The 14,395-nt window shown below is 39.5% G+C and overlaps 1 protein-coding gene across 2 annotated transcripts in view; it reads right to left on the reverse strand.

Moving 5' to 3' along the window:
- The window catches only part of LSAMP (limbic system associated membrane protein), a 661,912-nt gene that overhangs the window by 14,181 nt on the left and 633,336 nt on the right, over positions 1-14,395 (reverse strand). The gene's annotated exons all lie outside the window — the stretch shown is intronic.

Below are 14,395 nucleotides of genomic sequence, written 5' to 3' on the forward strand. Positions count from 1 at the left end.
CCCTGGTTTACTCCATTCAAGCCAGTTGACCTTGCTTTTCTCCTAACACACTAAATCCCTTCCAGCTTTACAAGTTTTGCACCTGTTGTTTTATGTGCTTGCAATGTTTCTTCCCCAGATCTCTGCTGTCCCACACAGTCACTTCATTCAGATTTCTACTGAAAGGACACCAACTCAGGAAGTACTTCTCCCATCACCTTATCAAAATGGTATGTTAGGTCACTTTCTATTCCTTTACCCTGATTTATTAATACTATTAGCATTTATCACTACTTGGTACCATTTTATAAATTTACTTATTTTCTTGGTTAAAGTTTATCTCCTTCACTAAAATATATGTTCCATGAGGGCAGCACCAACATCTATCTCTCAACCATTGTATTCCTGTGCCTAGATGAGAGTCTGACATGCAGTATGTGTTCAATAAATACTTGTTGAATGTATAAATTTCATGGTTGGAAGAGCTCACACTGGTCAAATACCTGAATTCTCTTTTGAGTATCTTTATCAACTTAACAACGATACCGTTAGATCTTTAGAAGTAAATGTGGCAAATTTCCATAGGATACCACTTTGACTTTCAGGACCAACTGAATGGTTGGTTAGATATAGGAGCCCAAGCCATGGCTATGGGATATGGATTGTCTTCTCTATGATCAGGACATGACCTTGCACCCCCCAATAACACACTTTCACTAAGGAAGTAAAGTGACTGAACTCTGAAGCTAAAGAGAGCTTTTTGAATTGGAGATCTGGTTACCACGTTGTCCTGCTTGAAACTTGTTCATGTTTTCGTGTATCTTCCAGGATAAGGACCCAAATCCTTAGCATGGCATCCATGGCTCTACTCCCTCATCTCTCCAGCCTCATCAGTGTTTCATCTCTGCATCCCAGGCCACAAGCCTTCCTTCATTCTACATGGGATCATGTTTTTTGTTGTGGTTGTAGGGCCAATGGCCCAATGTTATCACCACGAGAAATCCCACTCATCCTTCAGAAGTTAGGGAAGTCTTCCTTAGTTTCCTTAGTAAAATTAAGTCCCTTTGTTATAAGCTCTGCTCTCCTTCATGACACTCATCTCAGTTTTAATTTAAATACCTTTGTCTGAGGTATTGATTAATGATTGTCTTCACTACTGGACTGTGAGTTCCGTGGAAGCAGGGGCTATCTCTGCTCCTGTTCCCTCTTGTAGTACAGCCAATGCATGAAGGCACTCTGAATGCACAATGGGGCAGAGCAGATGCAGAATCACTGATATATGAGAAAAATAAATATAGGCCAAGCCTCCTCCTCACAGAGCCTGAGACTGTTAAAACAACAGAGATCCTGAGTAGATAACTTATGATCCGATTTAGCACAAAGGGTTCAGACCCTCAGAATTAGGTCTACAAAATTTCCGAGGTTCAGGGCAATCTATCTCCTTCACAGATCTTCCATTTGTCTATCCATAGGAGGTCACAAGGAGAAGCCCTCAAACAGCATGCTATTTTCCGGGATTCTTATGATGGCTATAAGAAGGGCACAATTTTCCTTGTGTCTGAAGTTTTGAAAATGTTTGGCTACAATTCGGCATCAGCAAAACTAGTGTAAGCCAAGCTGTTCCTAACAGCAAGCTGTATCTACAGGTAAGGACAGTCTGCCTAAACTGGTCAGATGTGGGCTGGGGGGATACTAGTATGAATGTTTTTTTTCATAGTGACTGCTGGTGGGCCTCTACATGCACTTTCGAAGAGGCTCAAAGTCACTGGCACCCATCCTTCTGTCTTTGAAGAGTTAGTCTATTCCTTGCACAGGTACTTGAAGTCCTCTGTGTAGAAGTCCTCTCTACAGAAGGATGTAGAGAGAATTCTGCTCCTTTCCTATCAGAAGCCAGAAACCAAGTCACTCTTACTCCAGAAGTGAAGCCAAAGTCCATCAAGATATAAAACACTGTTTTGTTCATAAAACAACTCTACCCATTGACTACGCTGACCATTTGACCACTGATGTTTCAACTGTATATTAAACACACTGCCACTTATTTGCTTTCATAACACCTACTCTGACTACTTTTCTTTGAAATAAACATGTTGCCTTAAACATTGTTGAAAAGGCACTGTAGAGAATGTACTTAGCATAGTGTGAGAAAACTGATGCCCAGAGAGGCTAATCAGTTACCCAGGGTCACACAGAGTAAAGCTGAGCCTGAAATTGAGGGCTCTTGCTTCTCCAACTAGAGCCCTGTCCACTATCCTGCAATACCCTTCTGGTATTTTTCTGAAAGCAAGGCTATGTAACTATAGCCTCTATAACTCTAGGGTTCTTGCTGGAATATTTCAATGATTCAGTATCGACTGGGGACAGCTTGGCTCTGCTGTTGTGCAAAGGGCAACTTCCCTTCTTTCTTTGGTCAAGCCTTTCAGTTTATCATTCTTTGGAATTTATAAGGATGCTGCAAGGTCATGGAGTGATTGCTTTTCACCCAAAGAGGCTTAGACCCCTAATGGGACCATCTTTATTCAAAGAACACTTGGATTCTCGTGCTCCATCCCTGATCCACAGGCCTCATGGGAATAATTCCAAGCAACTGTTCAGGAACCTGGGCAGGCAGGAAGACCAATGGTTCTGCTTAAGCTAGAAAATATCACTTAACCTCTCTTGGCCTCAGTTTCATTATTCGTAAAATGAATTTAATCAATGTGCTCCTTATAAATTTGTGCTATTGGTTAGATAAGTTAATTATCACACTGTAGTTAGAATGCTGCTAGATACATAGTAAGTACTCAATGAATAAGAGTCATTATTATCAGATTTGTGGTAAAATCCCCTCTAGAGAGGACTTTCAGTGAAAGTTTGGTGGAAAAGAGAAAAATATATCTTAACAAGTCAGCTATGGCAGTGCAGATCCAAAGAGTAATAATAATAATAAAAAAATCTACTGCAGCAGTAAGGATGAACGAAACATTAAGGGAGCCTAACACACTGAAGTGATTGGGAGGCAGACTGACCAGACAGCATTTTGGTCAGGAGAAAGCCAGCAATACGCCTGGGTTAACCAGTCAGTGACACAGGCTTGGATAAGAGTCTACATGGCTAAATATTTTTCTTAGGGAACAGAAACTCCCCTACTAATTAATTTAAAAGAATTCGTTAAAAGAAGGATTTTAAAAACATTGCCCAAATATTAGACTCTATGAAGAAAATCTCACAAAACATCAGATAAAAAAAATATGCATTTGCTTGAAATACCCTTAAAAAGCAAACTAGGTTATGAGTTAAATTTTAGGAAGCCCTCCCTATCGAAAAAACTAAACAGGTTTGTGAAACATTAATGATCTTTTTTTTCCCCTTTTTTTAAAAAAAAAAAATTTGGGTTAGTTAATATACAGTACAGCCCTGGGGTTTCAGAGCAGAACCAGTGATTCATCACCCACATACCACACCCAGTGCTCCTCCCAACAAGTGTGCTCCTTAACGCCCATCACCCATCCAGCTTATCCTCCCACCCCCCTCTCCTCTAGGGACCCTCAGTTTGTTCTCTATTCTTAAGAGTGTCTTATGGTTTGCCTTCCTCTCTGTTTTTATCTTATTTTATTTTCCCTTCCCTTTCCCTGTGTTCATCAGTTTTGTTTCTTAAATTCCACATGTGAGCGAAATCATTCGATATTTGTCCTTCTCTGACTGACTTACTACACTTAGCATAATACCATCTAGTTCCATCCACGTTGTTGAAAATGGCAAGATTTCATTCTTTTTGAGTGAAACACTAATTAATGATCTTAAGACTTGGAATTCCATTTATCTTTAGGAAAGCAAAACAGAGTGCTTATTTTGTACTTTATTTCCTAGTCATCCTCTTCTGTTGGAATAGAACACTCTGTTTTGAGAAACGAAACCCTAAATGTTTTGAGCCCGGTATTTTGAAAACACGTTTGTGTGCTGCCATCTCGTGGTACTACAAAGACATGTTCCTAAATGCTGTCTAAAGGAATTGCCTTTGTCCACGAGGTGGCAATAGTGGGGAAAATAAAAACTTTTTTTCCAGCCAGAGCCAGCAAGAAACGTTACATTTCCAAAAGAAGTCTTTCCTATTCTTACAAAAAAGAAAAAAAAAATTGTTGTCCTTAAACTACTGAGAATTATTCTTCCTTCTGTAGTGCTAAGGTGATTCCAAATTCTTGAGTAAAACTGACTTGCCAAGGATAATATTTCTGTACGGATTTTCTGGACACACTCCTTAGAATACACTTGAAACCTATGATTTTTATACCTTTTAGGTATAAAGGTATAAAAAGGATATGTTTTAGCAAATACATTTAACAAGTAATCATGGCGGTGCAGGTCCAAAGAATAAAAAGATATATCTACTTAGCAATGCAATGAACAAAACTTTTGGGGAGTTTAGTACAGAGAAAGTTCTAGAATTCTCTGGAAGCAATATTGTCATATGCTTAGACTTTAGTTCCTGCTGATGGGCTATAAGGAAGCAATGGGGGAAAGAATTTAATGCTAGAAAAAGCAAGTGTCATGACACATTTATACTAATCTGTCTTTGACTTCCAACATTCAGATTCTCTCAGTTGGTATACAGCATGTCTTCCTTGTTCACTACTGTAGTCTCAGCTCACTATTTCTCTAGCACGGAGTTGGTATCCAATAGATTTGCTGAATAAATGCCCGTGCATAAATAAGTGGATGAAGGAATGAACAAACGAAAGAGTGACTGAATCATTTAGTACCAAGACCTATCTTAGCTAGGATTCTAGGTAGGGGAAGATTCTGTTCTTCTTTTGGAACCATCATGGCCTAGTGGAAAGGCAAAATTACGGCTGGGAAATCAGGCATTTGAAGAGCCAAATGGGATGAGGAAGTCCTTTCATCAGTCCCCAAGTTTGCTCAGGTAGAAAATTTTCTGGGTGGTTGAGCTTTACTTAAGAATATCCTCTGGACTGAGGTTGCCTGTGTGTCTCAGTTGGTTGAGGGTCTGACTTGATTTCAGCTCAGTCATGGGTCGTGAGATTGAGGCCTAAGTTGGGCTCTGTGCTGGGCATAGAACATGCTTATGATTCTCTCCCTCTCCCTCTGCCCCTTACTCCCATCCTTCTTTCTCAAAAAAAAAAAAAAAAAAAAAAAAAAAAAAAAGAATATCCTCTCAACTAAAGAAAATTGAAACCTTAGAAGGTAGAAACCAGAGCTTCTTTTATTGTTCAAAGACCAGAAGACCTCTTACCTCTATCTTCCATGATGTGGTGTGATTTATTCTCTCTCTTTCTGCCCAGAAACTGAAGTGAGTGATATGAAAGGGAAAGAGATGCGTCCCTGGAAACTCTATAGACATTACAGTCTGGAACATCCCTTATTGCCCTAGGGAATGTTTAAGTCTATGTTTCTGAACAATTTTGGCATTTTGCCTTCTTTGAGTTCTATCTGGTAGAGGAGATGAGGGTACAACAAATCCGTAAAGAGAAGAATTGATTTTCAGTGCTTTGAGTCTTGACTCTTAACCACTTACCTCGAACTCCCTGCTTCTAAGCGCTCATTCCCTGCCCCGGAGAGGATGTACAGAGCTTTGGGGTCTGTACCGTTTGTGTGGTTGTTCTAGTTCCATGTTTACTTGAACACCTAATCTGCCACAGCCATCTGAACAAGGGAACATTCTCTCTTCCCTTGTGTATGGCACAACTCTTTGTATGAGGCTGGTCAGCTGATGTGCCTTAGGTTTTGAAAATGACATGTTAGTTGGAGGACTTCAAGTGATTAACTGCACTGTTTTTCTCCCCACTTCTGGGAGATCTACTAAGACTATATGTTCAGAAGAGAGGGAAGGTCCCAATTCAATTGGGGATTTTACCCTCCAGTTGCCTGGAACAAGTGAGAGAGGCATGGGGCTAAAATCCTTAAGAAATTTAATAAAGGAAACGAAGAAGCTTCTACATGTGGCCTTTTCCTCCTTCACTGATGATGAAGACCTGAAGCTAACATTTGTAAGTTTCCTTGATGGGAATTTATGTTTTATGTGCTCTGACATTTATTTATTTATTTATTTTTGTCACGGTTTTGTAAAACAAAACCCTTATTATTATAGTGGCTTAAAAGCAGGACATTTATTAATTCAATTTTCAAAGCCGCTTTCAAGCTTAGAAAATTATTAATTTCTTTCTCGCAGGTTTCTCCACTCAGAGGCTTTAGGCAACAGCAACTTCTACTTACAAGTATTATTATTATTGGTTTTTTGGACATAGAAAAAGATATGCCTGTGATTTCTCTTTAGATTGTTGGAGTTTTTTATTTTCTCCCACTTACTGTATTCATGTTATACAAACCCTAATGCCTACCACCTCTGGAGTAATGTTCTCTGAGAATCACAGTAACCATTCTGGGCATAGTTCAGGGGGAAAAGCTGAAATAGAGAAATAGGTTTAAACTTTAATCTTAAGGCTATTCCTACTTTGTTTTTTGTTTTTTCTATTGTTGCTTTTTTTTTTTTTTAAGTAAGCTCTATACCCAGCATGGGGCTTGAGATAACAACCCCGAGATCAAGAGTCTCATGCTTTGTGGACAGAGCCAGTTAGGTACCCTGATTTCTATTTCAGTTATTTTATTTCTATTATTAGTTAGTCCATAGGAGGACTATTATCCTAATTACTAAGAGAATATCTCAAACTGGCTGGGGGAAACTAAGAAGTCTTAGTATGTTATCCATATTTGAGAAAGGAAGTTGGCTTCCCTTAGCTAACTTTAGGTCATGAAAGGAATCTTATACTTACTTTCAAATGCTTCTAAGAGCTTTTCCCTTAACAGTTGCCTTAAAATGGACTTCACGTGTTTGATGCTATTTAGGAGTGCACTGGAGCCAAGAATTATTTAGGCAAATATTTGTCACTCTGGGCATAAGGTGATAACTTCTTGTTGAATGAAAGAATAAGCCCAAACTAAAATTAATGCTGACATAATTTCTTACTGTATAATGTGAATAAAATATTTGAGACTCACAGGGACCCTTGGGTGGCTCAGTTGGTTAAGCGTCTGCCTTCAGCTCAGGTCATGATCCCAGGGTCTTGGGATCAAGTCCCACATTGGGCTCCCTGCTCAGCAGGGAGTCTGCTTCTCCCTCTGCCCCTCCCCCTGCTCGTGCTTTCTCTCAAATAAATAACTAAAGTCTTTAAAAAAATATTTGAGACTCACTGTTTATTCTTATGAATTTATGTACGAATCCCCTACAAACCAAGTGTTCTACAGTAAAGAGCATCAGGAAAAAAATGTTTTTAATGCTCATTTCATTAAAAAGAGACAAACTTATAAAAGGGGAAATACTAATACACCAGTTTAGAGACAGGATGTAGGCACTCCCACATCTGAAAGGGGGAACTCTCACTGGAAATCCTGGAGGGGACACAAGGGAAACCTCTGGTCGGATGAGTCAGGTTTGACTGGGATCTGGAAGAGCTGCGGGTGTGTGTGTCGCTGTGGAGACAGCCCTGATCGGGGGCAGGAAGGCCGCTCCTGGGCCTGCCTGGGCTGTGAGCTTGGGCAAGTCACAGAAACACACCCGGCCTCAGAAAGGGCAGAAAATCAGAATGGCTTAGGTCTTTTAACTAAAAATATATATATATTTAAAGATTTTATTTATTTATTTGACAGAGAGACAGCCAGCGAGAGAGGGAACACAAGCAGGGGGAGTGAGAGAAGAAGAAGCAGGCTTCCAGTGGAGCAGGGAGCCCCATGGGGCGCTGGATCCCAGGACCCTGGGATCATGCCCTGAGCCAAAGGCAGACACTTAACGACTGAGCCACCCAGGCACCTCTTAACTAAAATATTTTAAGCTCAAACCTTCAGATGAAACATTTGTTTATGTCATATTAATGATGTTATCTCTGAGGAGAGAGATTGTATATGATTTTTATTTTCTTCTCTATAGTTTCACATATTTTCAAATTCTTCCATAATGAGAATGCATAACATTTACTATCAGAGGTGAGAAGTATTTATAAAAACAAATCAATGTAATTTTAAAAACTCTCTAAATCTGGGGAAAAGAAAATAATATTTGGTTTTGGGTTGACATCGTTACAAGAAGACTGAATTTTTTTCTCTCACTTTTTTAGCTGGCTGGTATCACAGAGAAAAACCAAACAGAAGCTAAGGTAGGTAAGGCCGAGTACCTATAAGGAACATAGTCTTAACAACATGAAATGACAATGCAATAAAAAATGTATTATACGGGCTTATGAGGTCCTTCTGACTGTAGGCTTGATATAATTGCACTGTACAGTAAGTACAGGTGTGTGACTTGACTCTAACTGCTATGGGCTCTGCTCAATGGTGATATGGGTTGTTACAGAAAGTGTAGATTCACTGGGCACTCCCACCATAAAGAGAGGGCTTCATTAAGTCTCTTAGAGCAAGTCAGCTTTCTCAAATCCTATGGATTTCTTATTTAGCCTGAGAAATTTAATTTTTAATAATCAATGAATTAAAATGTTAGAGAATGCCCAAGGGTCTAAGTTTAATAAAGGAGTTTCCCTGGGCCACTCCACCTAAAAATACATATAAGATTAGAAAAACTCCAGAAGTAAATTTATTTGAATCAGCTGTCAGTCAGTAAGGTATTAGGGCTGGACACATGGTTTCTGTCTTATGGAAGAAGCAAGTACTTCTGCCCTTGCTTCTAGAATATGCCCTTTGCACCTGTAGGTACGATTCTAGCCTTTTGCCCTTGTGGAATTAAATACCAGTCTTCTCATTTAATAAAGAACTACCTCCTAGCCCCAAATCTACTTTGCTGTTGGTACAAAGTAGATTATATTTTCCATGTTTAAAAACATACATTTTATGTATATTTTAAAGCCGTTTGTGCCCTCAGTTATTTGACTTGCTAAAAAGGATTAAAAGCACAGGTTTGGGTAGGTCTCCAGAGATTTTCATCCTTTCTGGTTTTCTTCCTCTTTTCATTTCCCAGCCCTAAATTGTGAATTGCAGATTCGTTTTAGAATACATTTTAGATTTAAATTCTAAGGGATTCAAGACGTCTTTAATCCATGTAATGTGTGTTTTCATTTTGTACGGTTCAAAATAAAGAAAAATGTCCAAGTACCATAAAACAAGGTAACTGGCCTGCAGAATTTGAATGCAGAGATAATGAATATATGAGATTTCCTAGGGGTTTTAAGGCTCTTGGAAGTTAGAAGATAAGGGATTAAAAATGGCGGTATGCTCTGAGCTACCCTTGGACCTACGTCTATGGCACTAACCACCCCAGTCCAGAACCTGGTAAAGGCGGTTCTGCTTTGGACCTTTCCCAAGTGACTTTATTACTCAGAATGCCAGGAAGTCTCCGTGATTCATACTCCTGCTGTGTCACTGACTCCAAATTAACATCACCACCAGGTTCTGAAAATCCTGATGGCTCCTTACAACCTGACCATTCCTACAACGAAAATTAAAATTTACCATCCAATCTCCCTGTTGAGAGGCTGCAAGTTTTCTCTAGATGTTCTGCCAGATAATAGGCGCTCGGCACTTTTCCAGAAAACTCATCCAGCAGAGTGCTACCTACCACACAGTATGCAGTATCCCTACACGTCTGTACAATGAAGCCAACAGATGCTTTCTTGTCCTGAGAGGGTAACAGAGGTGGGAATGCGGATTCCCTTACCTTTAACCCCACTGGTTTACCACATGTTTTTTTCTTTTTAAAACAGGCCAGAGGCAAAATAGGAGAAGTAAGAAACTATTTGGGAAAAATTATATTTTTTCAGATTTTTAAAATTAATTAGACTTAATATTGTTCAACTCTCTCTGAATTCTAGACTTTGGTATGTACTGGAATGTTTGCTTCTCTCTTTTCTACTTTCTACCTTTTATTTTTTTAATAATTTTTTATTATGTTATGTTAGTCACCATACAGTATCCTTAGTTTTTGATGTATTGTTCCATGATCCATTATTTGTGTATAACACCCAGTACACCATGTAATATGTGCCCTCCTTAATACCCACCACCGGCCTCCTTTCTACCTTTTAAACTTCCCTTTTACCTGGAAGCCTCCCCCGATCATTCCAGGCTAGCTAAGGTGTCTCTGTTCTGTGCTCCCCGAATACGACACAGGTATCCTAAATGTAGCAAACTTTTTTGTGACTGCTGAACACATCATCCACTGCCCCCTCTGGTCTGTAAGCTCTATTAGTGCAGAGGTTGTGTCTGGCCTGTTCTCCACAGTCGTTCCCAAGACGGTGCTCAGAGTTTGGCCCATAGAAAGTACTAGGATAGTTATGTTTTTGAGTGAATGAATGGTGTAATCAACATATGGTGCATTGTCAGGTAAGCTGGGCCAGAAATTACCTGCACCGCCCATCAAGAACGCAGTCTCTTTCTTGTGTTCCTAAGGGTTAGAAATCTCAAGAAAAAGAAAATGTGGACTCTAAAAGAAACTCTACAAAGCAAAAGCAAGTGGAGAGTACATGTAAATACAGAACAAGTCACACTATTAATTGAACTGAATTAGCAGGGGAGGGCTGATTCTCTAAGGGAAGACCAACCTCGAATGAGGTTGCTCTTTTTCAGCATTGCAACAATGAGCAGCTTTCAATGATGAACTTACCTGTGTTCTGGAACTCCAGGGAGGAAAACAGAACAAATTTCCCAAGTTACTTTCTAACTTGCAATTCAACACACAAGATACCGTTTGATTTCTTCCTTCCATCTCTCCTTCCTCCCTTCCTTCCCTTCCTTTTCTTTCTTTTTCCCTTCCTTCCCTTCCTTATCTTTCTTTCTTTCTTCTCTTTCTTTCTTCTTTCTTTCTTTTCTCTCTTTCCTTCTTTTTCTCTTCCTCCCTCCTTCCCTCCCTCCCTTCCTTTTCTTCCTTCCTCCTTCCCTCCCTTCCTTCCTCCCTTCCTCTTTCTTTTTTTCTTTCTTCCCTTTCTTTCTATAGTTGTATCTCTTTTTCAAACATTCCCTGCTTCCAAGTCATACAAACTCTACATGTATAATCGAGAAAACATTTTAGGATGGCCAAGCAGCTTTCCAACATAGAACATGGCTGGGAATGCTTGGTGCTTTGTGGGCTAAAGCAGATGGGATGGCACACAGAATGGACAGTTAGCCAAGACACAGCTATTTCCTATTTTTTTTTTAAACCCATAAGATGCTACTGTTGCCCCAAACAATGTCTTTTAGGCAGTTTAAAAAATCATACTGGAACTGCAAGGCTTGCAAGGTGAGTGGTTAATTTAGAACCATTGTTACAAGCATGGGACAGTTAAAGTAAAATGGACTGACAGCTATGATTTATAGTAAAGATACTCTGTTAGTGGTAATGTCTAAGGGTTAAAACATACATATGTGTTACAGAGATGTGGGAAGTGTTTTCTTCTACAATCAGCATGGTAATAAGCAAAACAGTGTAGTAAACTATGGCGATGCTTGGCTCCCCAGGGTCCAATTAGGAAGCATGATAAACGACTTGTAAAGTCTCTCCCCCCACTGACTTGTGGTGGATATAAGCTGACAATTCTCAGTGGAGTCCTAGTGAGTGGTCTGCCTACCCCCATCATACATCTGGGTACATATGAATACCTTAAATTGGAATTCCAAACTCATTATGTCATGCTGTGTTCTTACTTGGCAGGTGTGTTTCTTCACAGCAGTATACAAGGGGAGATGTAAGGTGGGACCACTTAAGCTGATTTTTTCTCCCCTGACGGAGGTGCTCGTTTAATTTAATACCTACAAATGACTTGTGATGATGAAAGACCACTGTGAGGATAGAGTGACTGTATAAGGGAAGTTGTTACTAAGGTTAATTTGTATCTTGCCTCTTCAGAAGTAGATGTGTCCTCCAGATAGATGGGATAATGGCTTTGCTTGCATGGCTGCTAACCAGTGTTTAGAAGTGAATGCTATTACTATCAAAACTTTTTCTTTGGTTTTATTTGAAGGATGTCAAAGAAAAAGTATATATGTAAGGTGAGGTGAATATGGTGAAAAATATAGAAAAAAAGAAAATCAAGAAGTACAGAAAGCAGGAATACAAATTTCAGGTAAAAAGAAAGAGCCAAGGGGCAGACTAAAATTCAAGTTTATACTTTGGGGGGCCTATACTAGGGCATTTGTCAGAAGCTGAGACTGTTGATGTTTGAGTTCCTGGAACAGTATATATTCTTTCTTTTTGACTTTAAGTAGTGCCATTTCCTTCAAGGCTCTTGCTCCACACAATGTCTCTGAACGTAGAGCAAAGCTCCCAAAGAAAGGACCTCCTTCCTGGCTACATCCAGCAATGCTCCTCACAGCACCATGCTACCCTCCCGCTAAATGGCACACTGATGCAAACACCGGGGCCAGCTCTGCTGGGGGTGCACTGGAAAGACCAGAGAGACCTGCATCAGCATTTTCTGTCCATTCCAGATCCTGGTCTTCTCGCCCTTTGGGGCATCATGCCAACACTTCCTGCTGCAAATCTCACTGAGCTCTTCTTAGGCAGCTTTATTCCTTTTAATTAAAAAGACAAGACTGTCAATTACTTAAACTTAATCCCCAAATGTAATTGTTACTTTGAAAGATTTTTTCCCCGTAAAGCTCATAGAAGAGAAATATTTCCATCAAATTAAAATTTAGTGGGAGCTGGGATTTTCAAAAATATATTCATCTTCAAATCCCTACTGGCTCTCGAAATCTACATAGCACAGCAAAGCCTACGTACAGGAAGATCACTGAGGAAAGTCTGACTGGTGAAGGCAGAAACAGACCAGGAAAATAGGAAAAGGCATTAGAGAAGAGTCCCTGTACAAAAAATTTGCCTACCTTTAAATTGACGCTCTAGGATTTCTAGCCATTTAGCTTGAAGCTAAATGTAAATTCTGAGGGAGGTAACGCTTCCAGGCTGCTGTTGGACATTTAAATAATAGTGTGAATACATTTCAGGTTTATTCTTGCTGGCAAATTTGAACAGGGAGAGGACTGGAAACGTTTAGGGAACACAGCAGTAGGAAGAATGCAGAGCTGAGAAGAGTAAGTCACAGAAATGGATTCAACATTGAGAAGTGCCTGTTTTACAGTTGTGTCGGAATCACTGTGTTGGCAGGTGAAGTATTGATTCTCGGTGAAGTATTGGCACAACTATCCCACTTGGTTCCCAGACACTGAAGAAAATCAGGGGGAAGTGAGCCTGTTGCTCCCAGTAAGGGAATCAGAGATGGGCATCAGATACTAATGCCAGCTCTTAATGATCTTCATGTATGTTAGTCAGGGCCCGTGATTTTGCTGTAAATTTGTGTTAACACTACTTTCCAACTACTATTTGTAAAAGCAAGGCCCCTTTTCTTCCCACCAGCTAGTGGGAAAGGAGAGACGTATTTGAAAACTAAAACCTTCCCTGGGATGTGCTTTACACCTCTGACCAGAAAAAAGGGCAGATTCTGTAGAGTGATGACTTTGGCTCAGTCTGACAGGTGGTAATGTGCATGACGAGTACTCACTGAAAGTATGAATGTGTGTGTGTGTGCGTGCGTGCCACACAACAGAGAATGGTGCAATGTGAAGCTTCTCTAAGTGTAATATTATCATATTGGTGAAAAATAATAAGCAATGTTTTTTATTTGGCCTTGGGATACTTCCATATTTAAACCTGCTAGCAGTGGGCATTTTAGACATTCCTAGAATCCGTATACATCAAACTAAAATGAAGCCACACTGAACCCATGGCTAGCTAATATCCAGGCGATCTGATACAAGTATGTCTTTAAATATCAGTACTTTTAAATATTATAAGAAGTATGTGTATCTGAGCATGATTATTTTAAATTCAATATGCTTTCTTTCTAGGAACTTGAAGCTCTCTTTCGTATATTACTTAAAAAACACCCTGAGCTTGTAGGCATGAAAAATATAATTTCTTTCCCATTTCACAGTTGGAAAAACTGAATTAAAGAGAACAATGCTAGTAATTATCCATGATTAATAGAGGTGTGTATGTAAATCAGCCTGAATAAGTGTGTGAAATTAGATGTGCTGATGCCAGATAGCTCTCTCATGTTTTTTAAAGATGAATGCTTTCATATAAAACTCTGTGTGATTTGGGCATAAGTCTCTGTGTTGAGTATGTCTGGAAATAGACTTTGTAAGAGTGTATGGATATTAAGGTAAAAGTATTGTGTATTATAACCATTATAATACACAAAATAGATCAGATGAGTGCTTAAAATTCATTAGACAGATACATAGCTAATGAACGCAAATGCATACATAATGGTCATTTATAATGTGCTATAGATTTACATATGTGCCTGGATGTCCCTAGGTGTAGACTGGAATCTGGGTGTACTTTGATCATTAAAAAGTGTGGGAGAAGGTGCATGTTAGTTTCTTAGGATTGTGGGGATTGAGTTAAACATGCAAAAACCCTCAGAACTCTATTCGTACA

This window comes from Ailuropoda melanoleuca, chromosome 1, assembly GCF_002007445.2.
Source record: "Ailuropoda melanoleuca isolate Jingjing chromosome 1, ASM200744v2, whole genome shotgun sequence".
NCBI lineage: Eukaryota > Metazoa > Chordata > Mammalia > Carnivora > Ursidae > Ailuropoda > Ailuropoda melanoleuca.